At 36.8% G+C, this 17,290-nt stretch overlaps 1 long non-coding RNA gene across 6 annotated transcripts in view; it reads right to left on the minus strand.

Moving 5' to 3' along the window:
- The window catches only part of LOC147581115 (uncharacterized), a 1,011,143-nt gene that overhangs the window by 698,414 nt on the left and 295,439 nt on the right, over positions 1-17,290 (minus strand). The gene's annotated exons all lie outside the window — the stretch shown is intronic.

Below are 17,290 nucleotides of genomic sequence, written 5' to 3' on the forward strand. Positions count from 1 at the left end.
GGTGGCTCAGTTGGTTAAGCCTCCGACTTCAGCTCAGGTCTGGCTCAAGTCATGATCTCAGAGTTTGTGGGTTGGAGCCCTGCGTCGGGCTCTGTGCTGACAGCTCAGAGCCTGGAGCCTGTTTCAGATTCTGCGTCTCCCTCTCTCTCTGCCCCTTCCTTGTTCATGCTCTGTTTCTGTGTCAAAAATAAACAGTAAAAAAAAAAAAAAAAAAGTTAAAAAAATTTATGATAAGCCAATTACAGAGAATGGCCTAACAAAAGAAAGAATGAAAATCAACTCATCAATTATTAGCATAAACTGCTGACGATCAAAAAATTTAACAAAAGGTAAATTGAAAAGTGCCAAATATATAAAGGCATACTTTTGGAAAAGAATTCTACATTGTTATTCTAAATCAAATTTTATTTTTATATTTCAGTGGACAAAAGTCTACAGTATCCCAAGGCAAGTGCACTATTTCACCAGTAAAAAGATATCTAAAAAATGTCAAGTAGTATTTCTGTTAGCCAACTGCTCTTATATGTCACATGATTATTAAAGAAAATTAGGTAAGCCTTTTGCTGTTTGTAACCTGTGTTAAAGTAGGGAGGGCCACAATTTCTCAGTGATTTAACTTAAGCAATATAATCAATATTATTTGAACATTTCTTCAAAAGTTGGTTCCTCCAGGGACATAATAATACCCATTATCATCTTCCAGCTGATCAAAACATTCTCTTCAGTTCACCAAAATTTTCTCAGTACAGATGATCCAAATCAAACCACATCCCTAAATTCAGACAGGAATGAGTTTTACCTATAGGTTTAATCACAGTCTACAGATAAGCATTCCAAAATATGTCACTTATCACTACACCAAAGATTAAAAGCTTATTTTTAATTTGATATCCAGAACTTGCCATTATTCATCTAGAAGACTTTCTATCAGGCATTACTATATTCTAAATTTCTATTTTATTTTTTGAGGTATAAGTGATAAATAACATTATATTAGTTATGGGTATATGATACAATATTTATATATATTGTGAAATGATGACCACAATCAATAAACCTCGTTAACATGTCACCATACATAGTTACAAAACTTTTTCTTGTGATGAGAACTTTAAGATTTACTCTCTTAGCCACTTTCAAATTTGCAATAAAATATTATTAAGTACAGTCACCATGCTTAACATCATGGCTCCCTTATTTCAAAACTAGAAGTTTGTGCCTTTTGACCACATTCACCCGTTTCACCCACTCCCAACCCCCTACTTCTGGTAAACACAAATTTTTTCTGTGTCTAGGAGGGCTTTGTTTTTGTTTTACATTCTACATATAAGTTAGATCATACAGTATTTATCTTTCTCTGACTTATTTCACTTAACACAATACCCTCAATGAGCTCCATGTATGGTGTTGTAAATGGCAAGATTTCTTTCCTTTTTTTATGGCTAAATAATACTTCATTGTATGTACATTTTCTTTATTTTCATTTAGTTAATATAGAGTGCAATATTGGTTTCAGGAATAGAATTCAGTGATTTATCACTTAAATACAACACCCAGTGCTCATCCCAACAAGTGCCCTCCTTAATATCCATCACCCTTGTAGCTCATCTCCCACCCACCTCCCTCCATCAGCCCTCAGTTTGTTCTCTATCATTTAGAGTCTCTTGCAGTGCCCGGGTGGCTCAGTCAGTTAAGCATCCTACTTCAGCTCAGGTCATGATACCATGGTTTGTGAGTTCAAGTCCCACATCAGGCTCTGCATGGAAAGCTTGGGGCCTGGAGCCTGCTTTGGATTCTGTCTCCCTCTCTCTCTGCCCCTCCCCCACTCTTTTCTTTCTCTTTCTCTCTCAAAAATAAACCAAAAAAATTTTTTAAAAATGAGTCTCTTGTGGTATGTTTTCCTCTCTCCTCTCTCCCCTCTCCCCTAAATTCATCTGTTCTGTTTTTTAAATTCCACCTTTGAGTGAAATCATATAGTATTTGTCTTTTCTCTGATTTACTTATTTTGCTTAGCATAATACACTCTAGCTCCATCTATGTCATTGCAAATGGCGAGATTTCATTCTTTTTGATGTTTAATATTTCATTTTGTGTGTGTGTGTGTGTGTGTGTGTGTGTACCACATCTTCTTTATCCATTCATCAACCAATGAACATTTAGGCTCTCTCCATAGTTTGGCTTTTGTTGATAATAATGCTGTCAACATTGGAGAGCATGTACCCCTTCAAATCTGTATTTTTATATCTTCTGGGTAAATACCTAATAGTGCAATTGCTGGATCATAAGGTAGTTCTATTTTTAACTTTTTGAGGAACCTACACACTGTTCTCCAGAGTGGCTGCACCAGTTTGCATTCCCACCAAAAATGCAATAGGATTCTCCTTTCTCTGCATCCTCGCCAACATCTGTTTCCCATGTTGTTGATTTTAACCATTCTGAGAGGTGTGGGGTTATACCACATTTTCTTCATCCATTCATCCATTAATGAACACTTAGGTTGTTTCTGTATCTTGACTCCTGTAAATAATATTGCATGGAACACAGGGGTACATATATCTTTTCAAATTAGTGTTCCCATTTTTTTTAAGACAAATACCCAGGGGTAGAATTGCTGGATCATATGGCAGTTCTGTGTTTAAGTTTTTAAGGAAACTCCACACTGTTTTACACTGTGGCTTCACCAGTTTGCATTCCCACCAACAGTGCACAAGGGTTTCCTTTCCTCCACATTCTCACCAGCACTTATTATTTCTTATCTTTGTGATAATAGCCATTCTAACAGGTCAGGTGATAGCTCGTTCTTGTTTCAATTTGCATTTCCCTGATGATTAGTGAAACTTACTGAGCATCTTTCATGTACCCATTGGCCATCTGTACATCTTTGGAAAAATGCCTATTTAGATCTTCCAGATCATCTATCCAGATGCTTCTAGCTCTGTTCTCATTTCTCAAGATTGCTTTGGATATTTGGTGTCTTTTGTGGCTCCATACAATATAGAATTGTTTATTTCGGTTCTATGAAAAGTGCCATTGGAATTTTGATAGGAATTACACTGAATCTGTAGATTGTTTTGGATAGTATGGAAATGTTAACAATATTAATTCTGTCAATCCCTGAGCATGGGATATCTTTCCACTTAATTGTGCTTCAATTTCTTTCATCTATGTTTTATGGTTTTCAGTGTGCAGGTCTTTTATCTCTTGGTTAAATTTAGTCCTAGGTATTGCAAATGAGATGGGTTTCTTTGTATAGAAACGCAACAGATTTCTGCATGTGGACTGTATATGCTGCAACTCTACTGAATTCACTTATTAGTTCTAACAGTTCTTTTGGTGAAGGTCATTAGGGTTTTCTACGTAGGTTTTTGCATCATATCATCTACAAATAGTAGCAGGGTTTTTTTTTTTTACTTCTTCCTTTCTAATTTGGCTGTCTTTTCTTTCTCTTCTTTTATAAAAGTTTTGTTTAGGGGTGCCTGGGTGGCTCAGTCAGTTAAGCATCAGATTCTTGATTTTGGCTCAGGTCATGATCTCACGATTCATGAGTTCAAGCCCCTCATAGGGCTCCTAGCTGGCAGAGTGGAGTCTGCTTGGGATTCTCTCTCTCCCTCTCTCTCTCTGCCTCTCTGTCTCTCAAAATAAACATTTTTTTAAGTTTTTATTTATATTCCAGTTAACATACAGCCTAATATTAGTTTCAGGTGTACAATATAGATTCAACACTTCTATACTTCATCCAGTACTCATCGCAAGTGCCCTCCTTAATCCCCATCACCTGTTTCACCCATCCCCCCACCCCCCACCCCCCTCCACCTCCCCTCTGGTAACCATCAGTTTGTTGTCTATAGTTAAGAGTCCTGTTTCTTGGTTTGTTTCTCTCTCCCCCCCCAACTTTGCTAATTTGTTTTGTTTCTTAAATTTCACATATGAGTGAAAGCATAAGGTATTTGTCTTTCTCTGACTTATTTCACTTAGCTTAATACTCTATAGCTCCATCCATGCTGTTGCAAATGGCAAATTTCATTCTTTTTTATGGCTAATATTCCGTCTTTATCCCCCCTCTTATACAGGGTTAGGATTAGGGCCACATGTGCCTGGTATCCTATAGTTCAGAGACCTCTCCAGAGAGTTGGGATTAGAGAGTAGGGGCTAGGGTTATGGCATGTGCCTGGCATCCTGCAGTTAAGAAAACTCTCTAGAGAATAAAACCCCAGACTTCTGCTGGGATAAGAATAGACATGGCAGCCATCTACAGAGTTGAGGCAAGGAGGAGATTTGGGTCAATTTCTTTTTCTTGATTACAAATATTAGTATCAGATATAGTATTAGTATCAAGATAATATTTTATACCGGCCTCATTCTCAGGAAAGTAGCAGAGAGTTTCCTCATATTAATTATAGTAATTGTATATTACTTTTTTCCTCTTCTTTCTCCTCTTTGCAGAATTTTGTGCTTTCTAGACCAAGACATCAGTCTAGTGCTATCAGTATTTAGAGCATTATCATAGAATATTATGGCCTGCCTACAAACATAACTTATTTTTAGTTGATTTATTCATCTTTTATTGAGCACCAACCGAAGCTATAAATGGCATCCTTAAAGAATGAACAAGAAAAGTGATTGATCAGTGGCTTCAACTAGCTCATTTTCCAGGAAAAAAATCTGACATTTAAATTAGTATATTTCAATACAAAGAAAATATCTACAGGAAATATAGGAGAACTTATAATTCAACCTAAAGTTAGCTCTGAACTGCAAACAGTTGATTTACAAATGAATTTTTGGTAATACAGTAACTCATGAGTCAGGTACTGTGTCTATAAATATCCCATAATATCATTCATGAACGTTAATTTTGCAACCTAAGGCTGAAGAAACCACCTTTGGTTTGAAGGCTATAAAAACCACCAAATCATTGAAGATTAATAAACATTAAGTCCACTTTGAACTCTTCCGAGGAAATTTAAGTATAAACATAAAAAAACATAAATTTAAAATAATTATCCAGTTCCTTCTGCTCACAAATTAGGAAGGATACATTAGGAGAAATAGTTTTATTCAGAAATTAAATAGTTAAATGTCAATATTTTATCTGCGTTTGGCTAGTTTTAACTCCTATTTCTCAAAGTCATTCATTCTCCACTATTCTTATGATTATTTCTCATCATTCTTACCTGATATGCATTCCCAGTTCTGATTAAGGATGTGAACTGTCATTATTTTTAAGCACTTTCATGCAGTCAAGATTTTAGTTTCCCTGAGGCATCATGCTGTATCAACAGTTCAATAAACCTGCCAAATGTTTTACTTATTCTGAAGGAAAAACAAGTTTAGAAAATATTAAGCCCTTAATATTTTGTGGACTTCTATGAAGTGACTCTCCAGGAGGAATAAATGTCAAAAATAGAATCTTTCCTTACAATGTCAAGCTCAGCCTGAGAGAGTGCTTGTTGCAGGCCAATTGAATATGGGGAAGTATATCATTTTTCCTTAGATTATTTTGGCTCCTGTTTTATCATGAATGGTTTTGTTCATTTGTTGGTAAAACACAGTGGGACTGAAATAAGTCTCAAATGTAAATACAGAAATAGAAGAAGCAATATATGGCAGATATGTCTCTATACAATCATACCCTGAGACAGAGTTACAGAAGTCTTACACTGATAAATTTTAAAACATTATTTATTTCACCACAAAAATAATATAAACCAATGCTACTCATTACTACTGAATATAAACTACATTTAAGGAGTGAACTTCTGAAGATACAAAAAAGTATAAATTCAGCAATAGATGCTTTTTCAAGACTTCTTTCCATTACTTACTTCTAATATACTAAGTTTGATTTAACTGAAAATCTGAGTTAAATTCCAAAGTAAGAGTGGGTGTTATTTCTATAACCTACTTGGAGAAAACATACTTACACTGTAGGATCGTCCCTGAGATCCACTAAAACCTCTGTGACACACACAAGGTTACTTAAAATAATACAGAAAACAAAGCCAGGAGAAAATTGTTGGTGTCCAAGGATTTTTTTTTTTTTTTTTTGGCCTCAGTAATAATCTATTTATACACTTAAAGGTACAACTTGAAACAAAGATATTATATCTTGTATCATGCATCTGTGAAAATTATAAGGGGAAATGGCTTATGATTTATTTGTTTCCTTCTCTTGAAGAGCAAATAAAATTCATTTCAAAATGCCATCTTGCATTTTGAACAGACCATACTTTTATAGTTCTTATTCCTTTTAGGGGGATAACAAGGTAGTAAAGAACTACAAGGGAAGATATGGAAGAAAAAGGCAAGTCAGTGAAATGAACTTGGATACTGCATTTGTCCTAGATGTACCTGATCATTCTAGAAGAGGCAGGTGAGAGCCTGCAAAATTTTTAATGGACTCTGAGTAGATATTTCAAGACTTATAAAGATAGAGAGATAGAACATTGAACTTCAATTTACAGAGTTCAAAATGTGCTTTGAACACCAAGAAGCATTGATACAACTCAACACCCAAAAACCAAATAATCCAATTAAAAATGGACAGAAGATATGAACATTTCTCCAAAGACACACAGATGGCCAACAGACATATGAAAAGATGCTCATCACCACTCATCAGGGAAATGTAAATCAAAACTGCAATGAGATACCACCTCATACCTATGAGAATGGCTAAAATCAAAAATTCGAGAAACAACAGGTTTCTATAAAGCAGCATTATTTACAATAGCCAAGATATGGAAGTAGTCCAAGTGTCCATAGATTGATGAACGGATAAAGAAGATGTTATACATACTTACACACACAATAGTGTATTATTCACCCATAAAAAGTATGAAATCTTGCAATTTGCAACGATATGGATGGAGCTAGAGAGTATAATGTTAAGTGAAATAAGTCAGTCAGAGTAAGACCTATACCACATGATTTCACTCATATGTGGAATTTAATAAACAAAACAAATGAGCATTGGGGAAAAAAGAGAAAGACACAAACCAAGAAACAGACTTCTAACTATAGAGAACTGGTGGTTACCAGAGGGGATGTGGGTGGGGGAATGGTGAAATAGGTTATGGGGATTAAGGAGTGCACTTGTTGTGATGAGCACTGGGTGATTAAAATAAAAACTTTAGGGGTACCTGGGTGCCTCAGTCGGTTAAGCATCTGACTTTGGCTCAGGTCATGATCTCATGGCTCATGGGTTTGCATTGGGTTCTGTGCTGACAGCTCAGAGCCTTGGGCCTGCTTCAGAATCTGTGTCTCCCTCTCTCTCTGCCACTCCCCCATTCATGCTCTGTCTCTCTCAAAAATAAATAAATGTTAAAAATTTTTTTTAAATAAAAACTTAACAAAAACAAAAACAGCTACTCAAGGGTGGCAAAGACCAGGAGAAAAGATGTTACTCTGCACTTTCCGCAGCAGAAATTGAATACACCTTGATCAGTGTAGTAGTGCCTGAGACAAATAGGATGTCACATCAGTTTTCTTTTGGTCAAAGGAAGCATGCATGCACAGCAGTTAGTATCAGTCTCCACATCCCCAGGTGGGACTCCTCAGCTTACAGGGATTAATGCTGTGTGAAAATACTCTGGTAAAAGGCCACCAGTGTTTACTTTATTGTTCTCTTGGGCCAACTGGCTCCCCATTGCCTGTAGAGATAGACTATAAAATAAACTATATTTGGCAGTATTAAATAAGTACTTTCCCTTCTGGCCCCCAACCTGTCCCTGTGCCTTATCTCTACCCCAATGCTACCTCCTCTTTGGCATGGACTACTGAATGGAATCCTAACTGATTTCCCTGCTTTTATCTTTATACTTCCTACAGTCAGCTCTCCTTGAAGTAGACAGGATTATTCCTTAAAGTGTAAACCTCTTGTGGGCACAGCCTTGCTTCAAGTCCTCCAGTATTTTCCAGCACACTTTAAATAGAATTCAGCACTCTTTCATGGTCTAAAACCTCTGCAGTATTGTCACTTGGCTTCCTCTCTGCTGTCATCTTCCACTATCCGCAACTTACCTGGAGAAATCAAACTCACTCCTACCTCCGGATCTTTGCACTTGCTGCTCCCTCTGATTGAACTGCTCTTGAATCAAATATTCTTACAGTTTTCTCCTTCATTTCTCTCCAGAGATGCTTCTTTTGCCCTCCTAGCTAATAAAACACCTCTCATTATTCCCCATGCCCTTGCCCCACTTTATTCTACAATTTAGAACCTATCACATCATCCAACTTTCACTATCTGATGATATTTCTGTAGTCTTCTTTCTTCTTCAGAATGCAGGAACTTTATTTCTGTTGTTTACTCTTGACCCAAGACCCTAGAATAGTGCATGCCACAGATTAAGTACTCTGTACATTTTTTGATACTTAATAAATTTTTAATGAATTAATAATGAACATATGAATGAAGCATATGACTCACCAACTTAAAAATGCTGCTGTCTTTAGATAAAGGCATTCTAAGTCTCTCCCAAAGAAACTCCACCTGCCTTCTAGTGTCTATAGAACCTTCTTACAACCTACAGGACTACCCTGGATTATGTATTATTTTCTAAACTGCTTCAAGATGTCATGTCTTCATACCTTTCCTTAGAATAAATCCTCTTCCTTGAAACCTCTACACTGTCTTCTCTATTTAGTGAAATTTTATTTATCCATCAAGATTCATCTCAACTATTACCTCTTTTGTGAAAGTCCCATTGGAAAATGTTTATCTTCAACTAATAAAAAGTATGGTTTTAATTGCATAATATATAGATGCAAAAAAAATCATTATTTTTTTAATGAGGTTAAAATTGCTTCAAGTCCATCTTTGGCCAAGCTAGTGGGACATTCATTCTTGATCATTACTGAGATTTTCTCAGGGCTATAAATGAGGGTTTGGAATCTTACAATGTCCACGTCATTTGTGAAGATGTTCTATAGCCTTCACACCATGCTTATCTCTGCCAATAAACCCATTGTCAAAGCTGGATTTTTGCTGCAAGGGGGCAGCTCTGGGGTTTCCAGGTCAAGCTCAGGTCAAACTTGTAATTCTGGGATGGTTAGCGTTTGATATCTCCAACTTAAGGAGAAATACCCCATCTAGTTACGTGCATGTAAGTGGGCCAGGTGTCTACTGTAGATCGATTCCCAACCCCAGTATACCATCACTTATGCCGTCTCATCCTTTCTCTTAGTCTTAGAGATTCTTCACGTATTTCACTTTCACTCAAGTCTGACCTTAAAACTTAATATTAAACTTGATATTTTCGTCTTTTCTAGGACATTCTAATATATACCTATTAATTAGCTAAATCAAAGCCAATAGGAAAAAGTGGCCACAAAAAAGCCAGGACACCTTCCTGAGATATGTGCATAAAAAGCATTGAGAACAAAATAAAAATTATCATCTCAAGAAATTACCTTGCTACCCAGCACTGAACAAATGTGATTTAAAACAAAACAAAACAAAACAAAACAAAAACAAAAAAACAACCTGTCAACTTCTATATCCACAAGCAGGGGCAGAAAAATCACTTAAAAGTAAATGTTATCATTGTAGGAACATTCTATTTCAGTGCAAATACAAGGAAAGTGGGAAACACCCATCACATGAGCAAAGAGAGTAATACAGTCATTGAAAGCTGCCCTTCCCTGTGATTTTGGTGTGCTTCCATAATCATGATTATTCATGGGGAAGCAAATAAGAAAATCTTTAAAAGGAACAAAGAGGCCTATTGTGAGGGAAGTGCCTGAGATCTCAATCACTTACTTCTCCAGGAGATTGTCAATTAAGAAAATATAGCTAGATAAGATGATCCTCACTAAATACTGCTGCTAGGAAAGGACTACAAAATCCCCACAGAAATAACCAAGAGGGAAGGAGTCTATGCTTATGACCAAGGCTCAGCACAACAAACAAGCAATTCAGGGGGGGAAAGGCCAATTCCAAGAGCACACGGTATTAACCCAGTCAGTTGGGAAACAGGCTGAGATTGAGGATGAACCAACTGCACTCTTTCAAGTAAGGTATCATCAGGATATGGATCCATCAGACTTTGAAGGAACTTAACAATGACATTGCACTTAAGCAACCAAAGAAAGGTAATCAGATTCCAAAGTTTAGACATATCCCCTTGGCCTACATCAATTCCAGGATGCTCGCAAAATCAGAAAAGACATGTGGAGACTTGCGTAATCACTTAGGAAAAATTATAAACATGTGACCATAGTTTTCCCCCAAATGATTACGAAGATGTTGTTTAGACGTGTCTATATCTCCAAATAGACTGAATTCTTTGAAGTCTAGATTGAATTTTCTTTGTAATCTCAGTATGAAAAAGAAACTTCAATAACATTAGTGAAAGAATAGTGGATCATTTCCCATTTTGACACTCTATATGAGATGGAATATGTATATCACCTTATCTTATCTGGTCAATGTCCTATCAGTCAATGTTGAGAGTTTTTAAAAACTTATTCATTCCAGGAACCAGATCCTAAGTGCACTACTGATTTTTCACTCCTCCCACCCCTTGTATCTTGCTTCTTCTAATTCTTAAAATCCTACTTTGGCTGAGCAAACATACTGTAGTATATTCAGTTTGGTGATATCACCAAAATATCACCTTTAAAATATCACCTTTAAAATCAGATAACTTGGGTTTCATTAAAATATTCATATGTACAACTAGTGGGATTTTCTGCTGAATATTTAATGGAAAAAGATGAAATCTGTGTTTTCCTCAAATTGTGTCAGTACCTAAAGAGGGAAAGGAGGTTTTATTGTAGAAGAGTTCTCTGTATTAGTCCCCACTTCAGTTCTCCTCTGTCATTTGTTAAAGTAGATTTTGAGGATTCTTGTCCCCATAGACATTGCTTATCCACGGACTCCGGAAAGCTCTCATTTGTGTTCTGCTTTGACTGAGGGATCATTTATGAGCAGCCAACTCAAAGCAAAGCATCAGTTCTCTCAGTGCTTGAGACACATTGATCTTTGGGGAGAGAGTGACACAATAGTGAACATAAGGTAAGCAGGCTCTAAAGTAGAGATACATCACCCCCATGAAACACACACAGAAAAACACAGGCACCATGTGGGATATCTATAAATCAGAAAGGAAATTCTTTACAAGCCTCTTTCTGCCTGTCAATATCTATCACCCAAAGAACCAGGAAAGCCTTAGGCAAGCAACAATTACTTTAGACTCAGCAGGCTGGCAGGTTCACTGATACTCACCACTAGAACTGATCCCATCTGAATATTATGTATGTCTTCCTTCCAAGCTACCCGATATAAGTGTCTGTCTCTCACCACCTCTCTATTCAGATATAGAATAAAAAATGGTCAAAGTTTTAAATTACTCTTTGGTAAGACTAAATGTTTTTAAGCTCCTTTCAAAGGAAGACTAACCAAAGGTCCAATGATTTAGCCTGACTTTTCTTTCACAAATAATAAGAGACTCTGGGTTCACCAAATTAAAAAAACACACTTGCTATACCCTGAGGGAAAATGTGCCAACACTTTTCCTTCAGGATTTAGAATTTCTCAGTTCCCAGTTAATCTATTGACTATTACCAAACCCCTGTCAACCCCATGATATGAAAAATATTTGGATTGTCATCGATTAATTTATAGCTTTCAGGGAAATAGAGCATAATTTGATTAGTTAATGTCACCTAATTTACAAATAAATATATTTGCTACTGTTATCTTTTTCAGAACTATCTAATATGCCATTTCAGTTATACCTGACTTTAGAGCAAGACTGCTCATTTTGACACAGCACAAATACCATATTGAGGTTTTAGTGAGAAGGAATAATCAACTGTCTCTTCCTCATAATTATTACTTTCACATCATTAATATTTCACTTCCAGAAAAAAATATCTCTGATGGTTCTATCTATAGATACCACCCTTTTCCTCTTCCTTGTCACCACCATCTACTTCACAGTTTTTATCAAGGACTTCGGTACTGAATCAGAGTCATCTTCTCCTTGACATAATTCTAGGTAGTACTAATGTCCTGTGTACATCATTTATTCAATACTTTAACAGTTCATTGATCTCCTAAACTCCAGGAAGATTCTTCAGACTCCATTTAATTATCTACTTAGAGACCTCAAAAGGTAGGTATTTTTCCTTATCCCACCCATTCTCTTAAATTTTAAACTGAAATATTTACCTTCCAACCATAAATTGGCAGAGGTTAAAATAAACAGGGAAGAGGAACACTTACTCTGCTTGGGGGCTACAGGGATAGAGAGTCTGGAGGAAATTATGTCTAAAATTAACGTCAAAGGGAAAGCAGTAAAGCCTGACCTGGCAGATGACAAGGGAGGTAGCATGGGATGCAAGATGGGAATTCTACTCAATTCAGAGTCACACATAATGGGAAAGGGATAAAGAAAAGAAACTCATTGTGGATTAACTATATGATGTTTAATGAGACTGGGAACGATAATAAAGGTCAAAGGAGATAGACTAGGGATCTGACCATATGTCTTGTTAAGGAATTCTATTTTTTTAATGTTTGTCTATTTTTGAGAGAGAGAGAGAGACAGAGACAGAGAGAGAGACAAAGACAGAGACAGAGAGTGCACAGGGGAGGGCAGAGAGAGATGGAGACACATCATCTGAAGAGGCTCCAGGCCTAGCACAGAGCCCCATGCTGGGCTCAGACTCATAAGTGGTGAGATCATGACCTGAGCTGAAGTCGGACACTTAACCAACTGAGCCACAAGCAGAAAAATGAATGACCACATGTTCTAGGTGGTTATACACACCTATTTAAATGATAATATTTGTCTTTCTGGAGTTCCAGAAAATTACAAGCCTTGATAGCTATGAATATTTTATTTTACTATCCCTTTATTTTTATTTCTTGAGGTTTTTTTTTTTAATTTTTTTTTTCAATGTTTATTTATTTTTGGGACAGAGAGAGACAGAGCATGAATGGGGGAGGGTCAGAGAGAGAGGGAGACACAGAATCGGAAACAGGCTCCAGGCTCTGAGCCATCAGCCCAGAGCCTGACGTGGGGCTCAAACTCACGGACCGCGAGATCGCGACCTGGCTGAAGTCAGATGCTTATCCGACTGCGCCACCCAGGCGCCCCTATTTCTTGAGTTCTATTAGACATATTATGGAATTTTTTTCTCTTTGTCTTTTAATTTCTTTGTTGGATTTTACACCTCCATATTTCTCTGTGCTGACTCTGAGTGATTTCTTCAAATATATCTGGAAATCCATTATTTATTTTCATTTACTATATCTAGTCTGTGTTTAATTCATCTAGTCAGTTTAAAATTTCACTGAGTATATTTTTAATATATAAAAATACTGTTTTATTACTTTTACTTCTGCAGGATTATTTTCATGTTTATTATTGTTCTATCAATTCTATTACTTTTACTTCTTTAGCAATCTAAACATAATTTTGATTTCTCCTCATTTTTTAGGTTCCTAGAGTAATTTTCTTATCTTTTGGCATTCTCATAGCATTAATCTCCTTTAATCTTCATTAATCTTCTCTATACTGCTTATAATTTTTTGTCTTTGAGCTCATTTTCAGAATAAATTATCTTTGTGTGTGCTGAGCATGGGTGTAGTCCTGCTATGACATAAGTAGTTTAGATTTCACCATAGGATCATTTGTCTTGTAACTTTCACTAAAGTTTTTTAGAGTTCCATTTTTACTTTATTGTCTTTGGGTTTTTTCAATTCCAAGATTTGTGGAACAATTTAAGGCTCATACCCAGAAGTGGTGCTGTTTAGAGGTCCAATATATCACAATCATATCTCTAACAACCCATGTTGAATAGGCAGTCTACTTTGAAGTATTGGCTTTTGAGAGTCATACACTTTTTGGCTCCAAGGGACCAGTCCCAACAACTATATCGCATTCTTCTGTATCTATCACTTTTTTACCATAAATTCCATTTTTGCATCAGTGGAATCCCAGCTTATAAAAAAAAAATCTGGATATTTATAGACTAAAACTCTTAGGACAAATGTATCCACATATTTGTTTTATGTATCAAATTCGGGGATATATGTATATTATATTTATTGTTATAATTCTCCTTAAAATATCATTACCATTGTTTTTTAAAAATTTTTTAATGTTTATTTACTTTTGAGAGAGAGAGAAAGAAACAAGAGCACGAGCAGGGGAGAGGCAGAGAGAGAGGGAGACACAGAATCAGAAGCACTTCCAGGCTCTGAGCTGTCAGCACAGAGACTGACATGGGGCTCGAACTCACTGCGAGATCATGACCTGAGCCGAAGTCAGATGCTTAATGGACTGAGCCACTCAGGCGCCCCTACCATTACTGTTTTTTTTTAAAAAAAAATCCCTCCTCAGGTTTAATTTTGGAAAATAAGCAAATAACCCTAAAATTTTCTATAAGACTCAAAAATATGCATTGATTCTTAAGTATTTTATAAGCAGTTATAATGTAGGATAACTTATAATTCATAGATTAATATTAATTTTATTAGGATATATTTTAAATTAACTTGCCCCAATGATTAGAAAAATAAGAAGAAAAATCTCATTGATTTGCTTAAGATTCCATCAGGTCAAAATATGAAAGACATCCCTAACGGTGCTCTTTTGTCCCATGTCCTTCTATCAAAAGGACCAAGTGATATTGCTTGGTGTGATAAACCTAATAGACTTCATGATAGTCACGCTGATGTATTTCTCCTGATAAAAGGACCTCACTCAAATTCAAGAATCCCTCCAGGCGCCTGGGTGGCGCAGTCGGTTAAGCGTCCGACTTCAGCCAGGTCACGATCTCGCGGTCCGTGAGTTCGAGCCCCGCGTCAGGCTCTGGGCTGATGGCTCAGAGCCTGGAGCCTGTTTCCGATTCTGTGTCTCCCTCTCTCTCTGCACCTCCCCCATTCATGCTCTGTCTCTCTCTGTCCCAAAAATAAATAAACATTGGGGAAAAAAAATTAAAAAAAAAAAAAAGAATCCCTCAAAATAAATATTCTATAATCATTCTGTATGTGCTAAGTTCTATCTATTTTAAAACTGTCTTTAGATAATCTGGAAATCAATCAATAAAGAACACATAATAGCTTTACAGTATGTCTCTCTAGCGCTGTTACAATAGACTTAAAATATTCAAAGAAACTATAGTTTAGACTCTTATTGGAATTTTATACAATAATGTTTTTACCAACCCAAACTGTCCAATAAATCATTCTTTAAGGCTTAGTCTTCATGTGAATACTCATCTACCTGGGCATCACTTTAAAAATCTATTCTTGCTTTATTCACAAATTTAACACATGGTCCATCTAATATTATACATGAGGGGCAAGCTAATTAAAGACACAATTTTTTTAACTGGCCACTATTATTTGCTGTTAGGCAAATTCCTAACAATGACAAAAAGGTAGTTTTATAATAATCATAAATCTCTTAATAAGGGAAAGACTTTTTAACAGATTGAAAATAAATAAATATTGGAGTAATGACAAAATTAGAAAAAGCACTATTTTGTGGCACGCAATAAAGTAACTGAACCAGGGAAAGATCGTCAACTGATACAAAAACTATTAGGTAAAATGTATAGGATATTCACAAGGTACAAAAGCATCAAACCACAGATAACTCGCTAATTACAAAGAGGAAAAATCTACTCCAACAAAAACTGGTCTAGTGATTACTCCCTTCCAGTGGTTAAATATAGCATCAGTAATAATTAGGGATTACCTGACATCAGGTGTTTTCTATGTAATACAAAAGAAAATCATGGCTTTGCCTTTGAAATATTGTTGCATAAAATGTTTAGCCTAGATTGAATCCAGTCATAGGCCTAATTTTCAATGTATAAAAATATAAGGAATAGAACTCCATGACAAAATAAGAGGAAAATTCAGAATATGGAATTCCATTTACATTTTTTTTCCAAAAAGCCAAGGCCACTGGGGAAATAAAAATTTGGAGGACTATTCTAGATTAAAAGAGATTAAGGGAGGCATAACCAAATGCAAATGTAATCTCTGATGGAAAATTTTATTGGTTAGAGAAAGCAAGTATAAGATATGCTGAGATATCAGGGGCGCCTGGGTGGCGCAGTCGGTTAAGCGTCCGACTTCAGCCAGGTCACGATCTCGCGATCCGTGAGTTCGAGCCCCACGTCAGGCTCTGGGCTGATGGCTCAGAGCCTGGAGCCTGTTTCTGATTCTGTGTCTCCCTCTCTCTCTGACCCTCCCCCGTTCATGCTCTGTCTCTCTCTGTCCCAAAAATAAATAAACGTTGAAAAAAAAAAATTTAAGATATGCTGAGATACCAAGAAATTAGTCTATGGTCTGGAGACTAGAAGATTTGAGGGATTTGTAATTATTTCATAAGTGTGATAATAATATTGTGGTTACACAATTAGTTCCATTTATAGAAAATGCATGCTAAATATTTAGGCACAAAATGTCATTTCTTTTTAAAAAAAAATTTTTAATGTCTATTTATTTCTGAGACAGAGAGAGACAGAGCATGAATGGGGGAGGGACAGAGAGAGAGGGAGACACAGAATCAGAAGCAGGCTCCAGGCTCAGAGCTGTCAGCCTATAGCCTGACACGGGGCTCAAACTCACAAACCGTGAGATCATGACCTGAGCCGAAGTCAGTTGCTCAACCGACTGAGCCACCCAGGAGCCCCAAAATGTCATGATTTCTAAAGCTTACTTTCAAAATGTCCAGCCTCCTTCTCCCCCTACAAAGATAGCTGGGGAAAGAGAAAAAGTAAACATGGCAAAATATTTGTAATTACTAAATCCAGATGGTGAGAATATAAATGTTTATGTTATATCCATCAGGGTTCAATCAAAGATGCAGAACCACCCTGAATGAAAGAGAAGGGAAAGAGACCTTTGTACCTGTGGGATCTAAGGGCACAATCTATGTGCATTGTTGGCAACTGTGTCTAGGGTTGAGCCTGAAGTCCTATGGGTCAGCCACATGGGCATCTGGGAAAGACAGCTGGGTGTGGACAGGAACCAGAACAAACTGGAAGATACAAGGATGAAACTAGAACCCCATCTGTCTCACAGCAGCTCCAGCCTCACTGTCTTAGGTAACCTGCAAGAAAAGCTGGCAGCCATTTATGGAAGAACTGCCCATGGCCTTGGCCAGAGATGGAGAAGCTGAAAGAGGAGGTCTAGCAGGAGCTGGGGAAAGGGCCAGTCTGGGTTCTGCCCCACTCCCACAGAGTGAGCTGCCGGTGCAGCAACAGCATGCTTGGCCCCCTCTATAAACTTAGAGCATAAACATTAAAGCTCATGCTTCAT

This window comes from Puma concolor, chromosome B2 (assembly GCF_028749965.1).
Source record: "Puma concolor isolate L17-30 chromosome B2, mPumCon1.1.hap2, whole genome shotgun sequence".
NCBI classification, from domain to species: Eukaryota; Metazoa; Chordata; class Mammalia; order Carnivora; family Felidae; genus Puma; species Puma concolor.